This window comes from Aquarana catesbeiana, linkage group LG01, assembly GCF_042186555.1.
Source record: "Aquarana catesbeiana isolate 2022-GZ linkage group LG01, ASM4218655v1, whole genome shotgun sequence".
Lineage (NCBI taxonomy): Eukaryota > Metazoa > Chordata > Amphibia > Anura > Ranidae > Aquarana > Aquarana catesbeiana.
This window is the reverse complement of record NC_133324.1, coordinates 46,451,053-46,463,371: the sequence shown is the minus strand read 5'-3', so window position 1 is coordinate 46,463,371 and position 12,319 is coordinate 46,451,053. Positions and strand designations below refer to the sequence as shown.

At 56.5% G+C, this 12,319-nt stretch overlaps 1 protein-coding gene and 1 long non-coding RNA gene across 2 annotated transcripts in view; one reads left to right on the top strand and one right to left on the bottom strand.

Moving 5' to 3' along the window:
* Nucleotides 1-9,642, bottom strand: part of LOC141130917 (uncharacterized) — a 50,916-nt gene extending 41,274 nt beyond the window's left edge. Inside the window, exons 1-2 of the long non-coding RNA XR_012242561.1 lie at nt 9,580-9,642; nt 1,464-1,659 (exon numbers count right to left, since the gene is read on the bottom strand). This is a non-coding gene — a long non-coding RNA (uncharacterized lncRNA). The remainder of the gene's footprint in view (nt 1-1,463; nt 1,660-9,579) is intronic.
* Nucleotides 5,922-12,319, top strand: part of LOC141130885 (protein unc-13 homolog B-like) — a gene marked incomplete in the record, with an annotated part of 525,591 nt that continues 519,193 nt past the window's right edge. The window contains 1 exon segment of the mRNA XM_073618170.1: nt 5,922-6,680.

Below are 12,319 nucleotides of genomic sequence, written 5' to 3'. Positions count from 1 at the left end.
ATCCAGCGCAGTCCCTGATCGGGATACCCTGATCTCTCGCCTCACTGGACACGGAGGCAGCAGTGGGGACCATTGGCTCCTGCTGCTGTCAATCAAATCCAATGAGCAGGGAGAGGGGGTGGAGCTGAGCTACACTGTGTGTGTCAATAGACGCACACAGCTCGGCTCAGGGTTAAGCCCGCACGTGCACCACCATAGGAAGCGGTTTCCTATGGTACCCTGTCTTATTTTCGGGGGAAACAGGGTAACAGACAAACAATAGGAGGAGCCAGGAGCGCCGGAACTGGAATCCGAAAAGAGGAGGATCGGGGCTCCTCTGTCCAAAACCATTGCATATAGCAGGTAAGTTATAAAAAACAAAGTTAACTTTGTACAGCCAAAAACTACCCATTCACTTTTTATAGGCTGCCTGCACGCAGTTCAGCCGTAGTAAAAAAAGTAAACAAATGGCTTTAATCGCTGCACAGGGCTGAGAATGAGCCCTTTACTGATGATGAACGCTTCTTTGTGATTGCTCCCACCCAGAAAGACCCCAGTGATGCCCACTTAAAAAAACTACAATGCCAGTGATGCCCACAAGAACCTCCACAACCCCACTGACGCCCACAAGAACCTTTATGACCGTAGTGACACCCAAAAAAAAAAAAAACTACGACCTCAATGACGCCCACAAGAGCCTCTACGACTCCAGTGATGCCCACAAGAACCTCTATGACCCCAGTGTTGCCCAGAAGAACCTGTATGACTCCAGTGACTCCCACAGGAACCCCTATGACCCCAGTGACACACACAGGAACCTCTACAACCGCAGTGATGCCCACTATGAGAACCTCCATGACCCCAGGGGCACACACAAGAATCTCTATGACCCCAGTGATGCCCACAAGAACCTATAAAACCCCAGCGACACCCACTACAAGAGCCTCTATGATCCTAGTGACTCGCATAAAAACCTCTATGACACCAGTGATGCCCACTACAAGAATATCCACCACTCCAGTGATACCCACTACAAAAACCCCTATGACCCCAGTGTTGCCCACAAGAACCTCTATGACCCCATTGACACCCACAGGAACCTCTAAGACCACAGTGACGCACAGTACAAGAACCGCTATGACCCCTGTAATGTCCACAAGAAGCTCTATGACCCCATTGATGCCCACTACAAGAGCCTCTACAACCCCAGTGACACCCACTACAAAAACCTCTATGATTCCAGTTTTGCCCACAAGAACCTCTATGAACCCATTGATGCCCACTACAAGAACCTCTACAACCCCAGTGACACCCACTACAAAAACCTCTATGATCCCAGTTTTGCCCACAAGAACCTCTATGAACCCATTGATGCCCACTACAAGAACCTCTACAACCCCAGTGACACCCACCACAAGAACCTCTATGGCCCCAGTGTTTGTTGCCCCCAAGACCCTCTATGACTTGTGGCTGCCCCAGCATACCTGCACAGGATAGGGGGGCATCTTTGTCTGAGTCCATAGTTGATGTATTCAGGAGGGACTGCTCAGCAACCCCTTTCTTGGCAGTGGGAACTCCGACTTTGGCAAATCACTGGAATTCCAGACTCTGGTAACGGCAGGGAACGGGTCCGACCAAACCGAACCGGCTGGAACCAAACCAGCAGGACAGCAAGGAAACCTAGAAGACCCAGGAAGCAAAATTAAAGTAACATTAAACCTTTGTTTTTATTAAAATAATAAACATGGTAAACTTTTGGTTTTGCACAGAGCAGCCCGATCCTCTTCTTCTGGGGTCCCCCCACCAATGCTCCAGGCCCCTCCTCTGCGGCAAGTGCCCCATGGAAAGCCGCTTTCTAATGACACAGACCAGACCACTCGGCCCCACCTCCTGCCACAGAATTTGATCAATCTGCCTAATGAGGAGGGAGACAGCGGGAGGGGTGGGGACTGGGGGGGGATCCTACAGCACAGAAGGTTTTTTAGCTCAATTCATAGAATGCATTAAAGTGATATTAAAGCCTTGTTTTTTCTTTTTTTTAAATAACAAACATGTTATATTTATCTGCTCTGTGTAGTGGTTTTGCACAGAGCATCCCCGATCCTCCTGGCTCCTCCCTTCTGCCGGGTGCCCCACAGAAAGCAGCTAGCTCTGGGGGCACCCAAGCAGTGTTTCCCCTACTCTTTGGGCACCAAAATTGTAAGGGGAGGTAAGGTGACAGGGCGGTCGCCACATTTTCCATGTTTCCCTCCTCGTTGGGTGCCAAAATTGTAAGGGAAGGTATGGTGATGGGGTGGTCATCATGTCCTCCATCTTTCTCTCCTCGTTGGGCGTCAAAATTGTAAGGGGGTTAGAGTGATGGGGCGGTTGTTACGTCTTCCATGTTTCCCTCCTCGTTAGGCGCCAAAATTGTAAGGGGAGGTAGGGTGATTGTCACGTCCTCCATGCTTCCCTCCTCGTTGGGCGCCAAAATTGAAAGGGGATATAGGGTGATGGGATCGTCATCACATCTTCCATGTTTCCATCCTGGTTGAGTGCCAAAATTGTAAGGGGAGGCAGGGTGATGGGGTGGTCGTCACATCCCCCATTTTCCTTCCTCGTTGGGTGCCAAAATTGTAACGGGAGGTAGGGTGGCCGGTCGTCATCACATCCTCCATGTTTCCTTCCTTGTTGGGTGCCAAAATTGTAAGGGGAGGTAGGGAGATTGGATGGTTGTCCTGTCCTTCATGTTTCCCTCCTCGTTGGGCACCAAAATTGTAAGGGGAGGTAGGGTGACGGGGTGGCTGTCATCACATCCTCCATGTTTCCCTCCTCGTTGGGCACCAAAATTGTAAGGGGAGGTAGGGTGACGGGGTGGCTGTCATCACATCCTCCATGTTTCCCTCCTCGTTGGGCACCAAAATTGTAAGGGGAGATAGGGCGATGGAGTGGTCGTCACGTCCTCAATTCTTCCCTCCTCCTTGGGTGCCAAAATTGTAAGGAGAGGTAGCGTGATTGTCACATCCTACATGCTTCCCCCCTCGTTGGGTGCCAAAATTGTAAGGGGAGGTAGGGTGATCGTCAAATCCTCCATTCCTCCCTCCTCGTTGGGCACCAAAATTGAAAGGGGAGGTAGGGTGACCGGTCGTCATCACATCTCTCTGTCAGGGCTGGGCTCAGCCCTTCCTTCTCAGAGCTGGCCGCTCAGCTGTCGCCTAATTGCCAGCTCCTATCTCTCCACAGTTACTCAGCTGTTGATGATATCCTGCTCGTCAGTCCTGCCTACTTAAGCCGTTCAGCCCAGTGGATCTCTGCCTTTGCCTTAGTCAACATCACAGAGACGCTCTCCTGGATTCCTGTTAAAAGACTTGCTTGGCTGACATCCCTTCTGGCTCCAGATCCTGCTTGCTGATTTACTACGCTCATCTCCGGCTCCCTGACGTTTGGCTTGTCTGACTACCTGTTCCGGTTCCTGAACTCTGGCTATGTTTTGCCTGTGTTTTTTTCTATTTACTTTTATTATTAAACAAGTGTGATTTAACTGAACTTCTGTCTCGGTCAGATTTCATGGTTTCTGACACTCTCCTTGTTGGGTGCCAAAATTATAAGGGGAGGTAGGGTGATTGTCATGTCCTACATGCTTCCCTCCTCGTTGGGTGCCAAAATTGTAGGGGGAGGTAGGGTGATGGGGTGGTCATCAAATCCTCCATGTTTCCCTCCTCGTTGGGCGCCAAAATTGAAAGGGGGGATAGGGTGACCGGTCGTCATCACATCCTTCATGTTTCCCCCCTTGTTGGGTGCCACAATTGTAAGGGGAGGTAGGGAGATGGGATGGTTGTCATGTCCTTCATGTTTCCCTCCTCGTTTGGCAACAAAATTGTAAGGGGAGATAGAGTGATGGAGTGATCGTCACGTCCTCCATTCTTCCCTCCGCGTTGGGTGCCAAAATTGTAAGGGGAGGTAGGGGTGATTGTCACGTCCTACATGCTTCCCTCCTTGTTGGGTGACAAAATTGTAAGGGGAGATAGGGAGATGGGATGGTTGTCACGTCCTTCATGCTTCCCTCCTTGTTGGGTGCCAAAATTGTAAGGGGAGGTAGGGAGATGGGATGGTTGTCACGTCCTTCATGCTTCCCTCCTTGTTGGGCACCAAAATTGTAAGGGGAGGTAGGGAGATGGGATGGTTGTCACGTCCTTCATGCTTCTCTCCTCGTTGGGTGCCAAAATTGTAAGGGGAGGTAGGGAGATGGGATGGTTGTCACGTCCTTCATGTTTCCCTCCTCGTTGGGCACCAAAATTGTAAGGGGAGGTAGGGAGATGGGATGGTTGTCACGTCCTTCATGTTTCCCTCCTTGTTGGGCACCAAAATTGTAAGGGGAGGTAGGGTGATGGGGTGGTCATCAAATCCTCCATGTTTCCCTCCTCGTTGGGCACCAAAATTGAAAGGGGAGATAGGGTGACCGGTCGTCATCACATCGTCCATGCTTCCCCCCTTGTTAGGTGCCAAAATTGTAAGGGGATGTAGGGAGATGGGATGATTGTAACGTCCTTCATGTTTCCCTCCTCGTTGGGCACCAAAATTGTAAGGGGACATAGGGCGATGGAGTGATCGTCACGTCCTCCAGTCTTCCCTCCGCGTTGGGTGCCAAATTTGTAAGGAGAGGTAGGGGTGATTGTCACGTCCTCCATGCTTCCCTCCTCGTTGGGTGACAAAATTGTAAGGGGAGGTAGGGTGATGGGGTGGTCATTAAGTCCTCCATGTTTCCCTCCTCGTTGGGCACCAAAATTGAAAGGGGAAATAGGGTGACCGGTCGTCATCACATCGTCCATGCTTCCCCCCTTGTTATGTGCCAAAATTGTAAGGGGAGGTAGGGAGATGGGATGGTTGTCAAATCCTTCATGTTTCCCTCCTCGTTGGGCACCAAAATTGTAAGGGGAGGTAGGGAGATGGGGTGGTCATTAAGTCCTCCATGTTTCCCTCCTCGTTGGGCACAGAAATTGAAAGGGGAGATAGGGTGAATGGTTGTCATCACATCCTCCATGCTTCCCCCCTTGTTAGGTTCCAAAATTGTAAGGGGAGATAGGGTGATGGAGTGGTCGTCACGTCCTCCATTCTTCCCTCCTCGTTGGATGCCAAAATTGTAAGGAGAGGTAGGGGTGATGGTTACGTCCTCCATGTTTCCCTCCTCTTTGGAAGGGGAGATAGGGTGATGGAGTGGTCAGGAACTTCTTTTGGGCGTCAGGAATCGCGCGATTTTTGGAAGTAACGGGATCGCAATCGCGTCCTGCAGCCATTCGGAATTGCAGACAGAATTGCGGTGATTGCGCCTGCGACCCGGAATGCTATCTCTTTCTCCTCTGTACCTGTGTACAGGGTGAGGGCCCTGGTGGTGCAGATCTGCACCTGTTGCTATGGGAGACGGATCACTTGCAAGAGGCTATATGGCCTAACGGCAGCCTGCTAGAGAACCTCTGTTACCCTTGGTAACCATTTGTGTATGAAACTATGAACTCCTGTACCGTTATCTTCATACCCCAATGTGTACAGTGACTGTATGTGCTGATTACAGCTTTACACCCTTTTAGTGACTTCAGACCGGAGTGTGAGGCGGGGAGCGCAGACATCTGAGGTAAAGTAGTCCCTCCTCAGGTGAGCGGCGGACTCATCCCACCTAATAGCGCACAGGTGTGCTCCGCCCCGCGCAGGGATACGAGGTGTGTCCGCTGAAGCCGCTCACGACTCAGCTCCGAAGCCCCGCCCGTTTTGTCAGATAACCACGCCCCTTTCTTTCCTACTGGCTGATGTCCCAGCTCCACGTCAATCATCCCTGTCACCTGTGCGGTGTCCGCCCCTCCAGTCCCTGGCACGGGTCCGGCCTCCCCCCTCTGCCGCTGTGGGATGGGTCGGGCCGTCCCCTGGGGCTACTGGAGGTGAGCTGAACCATGCGGGGAGGAGGGGGGAGTGTGAGGATGGGGGAGAGCGGTGGGAGGAGCCGGGCGCTCCGCTTACTCTCCAGTCTGGTTGTTCTGTGCAGTGTGCACCTGCTGACAGCGCCGGGAGAGGAGGGAACTTCTCCGGGATACTTTACCGGGGACTCCCCTGACCTTCTCCGGACCGGGGACCGCCTCCTGATCTGCTATGGACTGAGCACCCTCCGCATCCCGGACTCAGCACTCTTCTAATCCTTCTCTGGGCTCAGCACCCCTCTAATTCCGGACTACTATGGGCTCAGCACCCCTCTAATCCTCTTCTAGACTGAGCACCCCTAAAATCCTGCTCTGCTGACACAAGAACCCCCCCAAACCCCACACTGCTCCATCAACCCTGCAAATCCACAACTCATCCGGACCGAGCACCCCTCTAAATCTTCATCTCATCCGGACCGAGCACCCCTCTAAATCTTCATCTCATCCGGACCGAGCACCCCTCTAAATCTTCATCTCATCCGGACCGAGCACCCCTCTAAATCTTCATCTCTCCGGACCGAGCACCCCTCTAAATCTTCATCTCTCCGGACCGAGCACCCCTCTAAATCTTCTTCATCTCTCCGGACCGAGCACCCCTCTAAATCTTCACCCTCTCCGGACCGAACACCCCTCTGTATCTTGTACTGCTTTGGAACCAGACACCCCCACTAATCTTGCACTGTTCTGGACCGAACACCCCTTCAAAACCTCAACAACTATGGATTGAGCACCCCTCCAAATCCTGCACCACTTCAGGTACTTCCCCCGTCACCTGTCCTGTATCTCCCCCCCGCTGTCACCTGTCCTGTATCTCCCCCCCCCGCTGTCACCTGTCCTGTATCTCCCCCCCCCCGCTGTCACCTGTCCTGTATCTCCCCCCCCCCCCCCGCTGTCACCTGTCCTGTATCTCCCCCCCCCCCGCTGTCACCTGTCCTGTATCTCCCCCCCCCCGCTGTCACCTGTCCTGTATCCCTCCCCCCCCCCGCTGTCACCTGTCCTGTATCCCCCCCGCTGTCACCTGTCCTGTATCCCCTGCATCCCTCCCCCCGCTGTCACCTGTCCTGTATCCCCCCCCCGCTGTCACCTGTCCTGTATCCCCCCCCCGCTGTCCCCTGTCCTGTATCCCCCCCCCCGCCTGTCCCCTGTCCTGTATCCCCCCCCCGCCTGTCACCTGTCCTGTATCCCCCCCCCGCCTGTCACCTGTCCTGTATCCCCCCCCCGCCTGTCACCTGTCCTGTATCCCCCCCCCGCTGTCACCTGTCCTGTATCCCCCGCCCCCCGCTGTCACCTGTCCTGTATCTCCCCCCCCCGCTGTCACCTGTCCTGTATCTCCCCCCCCCCCGCTGTCACCTGTCCTGTATCTCCCCCCCCCGCTGTCACCTGTCCTGTATCTCCCCCCCCCGCTGTCACCTGTCCTGTATCTCCCCCCCCCGCTGTCACCTGTCCTGTATCTCCCCCCCCCGCTGTCACCTGTCCTGTATCTCCCCCCCCCCCCGCTGTCACCTGTCCTGTATCTCCCCCCCCCCCGCTGTCACCTGTCCTGTATCTCCCCCCCCCCGCTGTCACCTGTCCTGTATCTCCCCCCCCCCCGCTGTCACCTGTCCTGTATCTCCCCCCCCCCCGCTGTCACCTGTCCTGTATCTCCCCCCCCCCCGCTGTCACCTGTCCTGTATCTCCCCCCCCCGCTGTCACCTGTCCTGTATCTCCCCCCCCCCCTGTCACCTGTCCTGTATCTCCCCCCCCCGCTGTCACCTGTCCTGTATCTCCCCCCCCCGCTGTCACCTGTCCTGTATCTCCCCCCCCCCCGCTGTCACCTGTCCTGTATCTCCCCCCCCCCGCTGTCACCTGTCCTGTATCTCCCCCCCCCGCTGTCACCTGTCCTGTATCTCCCCCCCCCCGCTGTCACCTGTCCTGTATCTCCCCCCCCCGCTGTCACCTGTCCTGTATCTCCCCCCCCCCCCGCTGTCACCTGTCCTGTATCTCCCCCCCCCCCGCTGTCACCTGTCCTGTATCTCCCCCCCCCCCGCTGTCACCTGTCCTGTATCTCCCCCCCCCGCTGTCACCTGTCCTGTATCTCCCCCCCCCCGCTGTCACCTGTCCTGTATCTCCCCCCCCCCCCGCTGTCACCTGTCCCGTATCTCCCCCCCCCCGCTGTCACCTGTCCTGTATCTCTCCCCCCCCCCCCGCTGTCACCTGTCCTGTATCTCTCCCCCCCCCCCGCTGTCACCTGTCCTGTATCTCCCCCCCCTGTCACCTGACCCGTATCCCCTGCTGTCACCTGCCCTGTATTCCCCGCCCCCCCTGCTGTCACCTGTCCTGTATCCCCCCCCCCCCCGCTGCTGTCACCTGTCCTGTATCCCCCGCCTGCCACTGTTACCTGTCCTGTATTCCTGCACCCCCCCCGTTGTCACCTGTCCTGTATCCCCCCCCGGTTGTCACCTGTCCTCTCCCCCCCTGTCACCTGTCCTGTATCCCCCCCCCCCCCGGTTGTCACCTGTCCTCTCCCCCTCTGTCACCTGTCCTGTATTCCCCCCCCCCCGGTTGTCACCTGTCCTCTCCCCCTCTGTCACCTGTCCTGTATCCCCCCTCCCCCGCTGCTGTCACCTGTCCTGTATCCCCCCTCCCCCGCTGCTGTCACCTGTCCTGTATCCCCCCTCCCCCGCTGCTGTCACCTGTCCTGTATCCCCCCTCCCCCGCTGCTGTCACCTGTCCTGTGTCCCCCCCTGCCACCTGTCCTATATTCCCCCCCCCCCCCCGCTGTCGCCTGTCCTGTATCCCCCACCGCTGCTGTCACCTGTCCTGTATATCCCCCCCTGCTGCTGTCACCTGTCCTGTATATCCCCCCCGCCACCTGTCCCGTATCTGCCCCCCTCTGCTGTCACCTGTCCTACACCAACCCCCACCAAGTCACTTGTCCTGCAACACCCCCAATAACCTGGTCTTGCATTGTCTGTTATGCTTCCCCTCATACCTGTCCTTCACCTCCCCCCTCCTCATACCTGTCCTTCACCCCCTCCTCATACCTGTCCTTCACCCCCTCCTCATACCTGTCCTTCACCCCCTCCTCATACCTGTCCTTCACCCCCCCCTCATACCTGTCCTTCACCCCCCCCTCATACCTGTCCTTCACCCCCCCCTCATACCTGTCCTTCACCCCCCCCTCATACCTGTCCTTCACCCCCCCCCTCATACCTGTCCTTCACCCCCCCCCTCATACCTGTCCTTCACCCCCCCCTCATACCTGTCCTTCACCCCCCCTCATACCTGTCCTTCACCCCCCCTCATACCTGTCCTTCACCCCCCCCCCTCATACTTGTCCTTCACCCCCCCCCTCATACCTGTCCTTCACCCCCCCCTCATACCTGTCCTTCACCCCCCCCTCATACCTGTCCTTCACCCCCCCCTCATACCTGTCCTTCACCCCCCCCTCATACCTGTCCTTCACCCCCCCCTCATACCTGTCCTTCACCCCCCCTCATACCTGTCCTTCACCCCCCCCCTCATACCTGTCCTGCACTCCTCTCCTCCTCCCTTCCCTGTCTTCTTCTATTGACTGGCTCTGATAATTCACCACCCTGATCCCTACCAAATCCTGCACTCCCATCACCTAGTGTTACATCCATCCGTTGTCTGTCTGTTGTGTTCTCCCTCTCACCTGTCCTGCACTCCCATCACCTGTGCTGTACTCCTCTTTCCCCCCTCCTTTCCCTCACTTTGTACATGGACAGGCTCTGCTAAATCTCCTCCCCCCCGACCTGAACTGCTCTCTACTTTCCTGCACTCCCATCTCCCCTCCCCCATATCTTCTTCCCCTCTGCCCCCTCCAGATCCTGCACTCCATACACTTCCTTCCCCCCCCCCCCCCCCCCTCTCCTCTCCCGGGTCAGTACCGGATACTTCACCCCCCCCCCCCATGTTATCGATTTATTACTGGGATTTATATAGAGCCGACAATTTACACTGCGCTTTACATATTGTACCTTCACATCAGTCCTGACCTGTCACCTGTCACCCCTCCATTCATTCTGTATACCCCCCCCCCCCCCCACTGATAGCCATCAACCTCTCACCACCTCCTCCTCTAGTGCCCATCAGCCGTCATCCTGGTTACATAAGTCCAGTCTCTATACTGACACCCCCCCCCCTCTAATATGGTTCGCCTGATACCCCTGTTGTCCTGTGTCCACCCCCCCCCCCTCTGTATAGATCCCTTACTGTTCTCTACTGATATCCATCACCTGTTATCCTTATTATGTCATTACACCCCTTTATCCCCCCCATTGGCTTTGCTCTATCATACATCCGCTGTCATTTTGGTTACAAAAGTCGTCCCCCTTTTTTTTTTTTTTTGTCGACTCCCTTTGTTCATTCTTCTACTTATCATTCATGGTGTCCTACCTCTGTGCAGACCCCCGTAATTATCTGATGACACCTGTTTACCCCACTTCATGTCCTCGTACCCCCCACTTCATGTCCTCGTACCCCCCACTTCATGTCCTCGTACCCCCCACTTCATGTCCTCGTACCCCCCACTTCATGTCCTCGTACCCCCCGTACCCCCCCACTTCATGTCCTCGTACCCCCCACTTCATGTCCTCGTACCCCCCACTTCATGTCCTCGTACCCCCCCACTTCATGTCCTCGTACCCCCCACTTCATGTCCTCGTACCCCCCACTGCATGTCCTCGTACCCCCCACTTCATGTCCTCGTACCCCCCACTTCATGTCCTCGTACCCCCCCACTGCATGTCCTCGTACCCCCCCACTTCATGTCCTCGTACCCCCCCACTGCATGTCCTCGTACCCCCCCACTGCATGTCCTCGTACCCCCCCACTTCATGTCCTCGTACCCCCCCACTTCATGTCCTCGTACCCCCCACTTCATGTCCTCGTACCCCCCCACTTCATGTCCTCGTACCCCCCCACTTCATGTCCTCGTACCCCCCACTTCATGTCCTCGTACCCCCCCACTTAATGTCCTCGTACCCCCCACTTAATGTCCTCGTACCCCCCACTTAATGTCCTCGTACCCCCCCACTGCATGTCCTCGTACCCCCCCACTGCATGTCCTCGTACCCCCCCCACTGCATGTCCTCGTACCCCCCCACTGCATGTCCTCGTACCCCCCCCACTGCATGTCCTCGTACCCCCCCCACTGCATGTCCTCGTACCCCCCCCACTGCATGTCCTCGTACCCCCCCCACTGCATGTCCTCGTACCCCCCCACTGCATGTCCTCGTACCCCCCCACTGCATGTCCTCGTACCCCCCCACTGCATGTCCTCGTACCCCCCCACTGCATGTCCTCGTACCCCCCCACTGCATGTCCTCGTACCCCCCCCCACTTCATGTCCTCGTACCCCCCCCCACTTCATGTCCTCGTACCCCCCCCACTTCATGTCCTCGTACCCCCCCCACTTCATGTCCTCGTACCCCCCCACTTCATGTCCTCGTACCCCCCCCACTTCATGTCCTCGTACCCCCCCCACTTCATGTCCTCGTACCCCCCCCACTTCATGTCCTCGTACCCCCCCCACTTCATGTCCTCGTACCCCCCCCACTTCATGTCCTCGTACCCCCCCCCACTGCATGTCCTCGTACCCCCCCCACTGCATGTCCTCGTACCCCCCCCACTGCATGTCCTCGTACCCCCCCCACTGCATGTCCTCGTACCCCCCCCACTGCATGTCCTCGTACCCCCCCCACTGCATGTCCTCGTACCCCCCCCCACTGCATGTCCTCGTACCCCCCCACTGCATGCCATCATCGTACCCCCCCACTTCATGTCATCATCGTACCCCCCACTTCATGTCCTCGTACCCCCCACTGATCCTACCAATGGTCATCAGCTTTCACCTTGGTTATGCAAGACCTGTCTCTATACTGGGCCTCCCGCTGCCTCTACTAATACCCCTATGTCCTTCCTCCTGTATGGACCCCCCCCGCTACCTCTACTAATACCCCTGTGTCCTTCCTCCTGTATGGACCCTCCCCCCACTACCTCTACTAATACCCCTTTGTCCCTCCTCCTGTATGGACCCCCCCCCCCCCCCGCTACCTCTACTAATACCCCTTTGTCCCTCCTCCTGTATGGACCCCCCCCCGCTACCTCTACTATTATCCCTGTGTCCTTCCTCTTGTATGGAACCCCCCCCCCGCTACCTCTACTAATACCCCTATGTCCCTCCTCCTGTATGGACCCCCCCTCTACCTCTACTAATACCCCTGTGTCCTTCCTCCTGTATGGACCCCCCCCCGCTACCTCTACTAATACCCCTGTGTCCTTCCTCCTGAATGGACCCCCCCCCCGCTACCACTACTAATACCCCTGTGTCCTTCCTCCTGTATGGACCCCCCCCCCGCTACCTCTACTAATACCCCTTTGTCCCTCCTCCT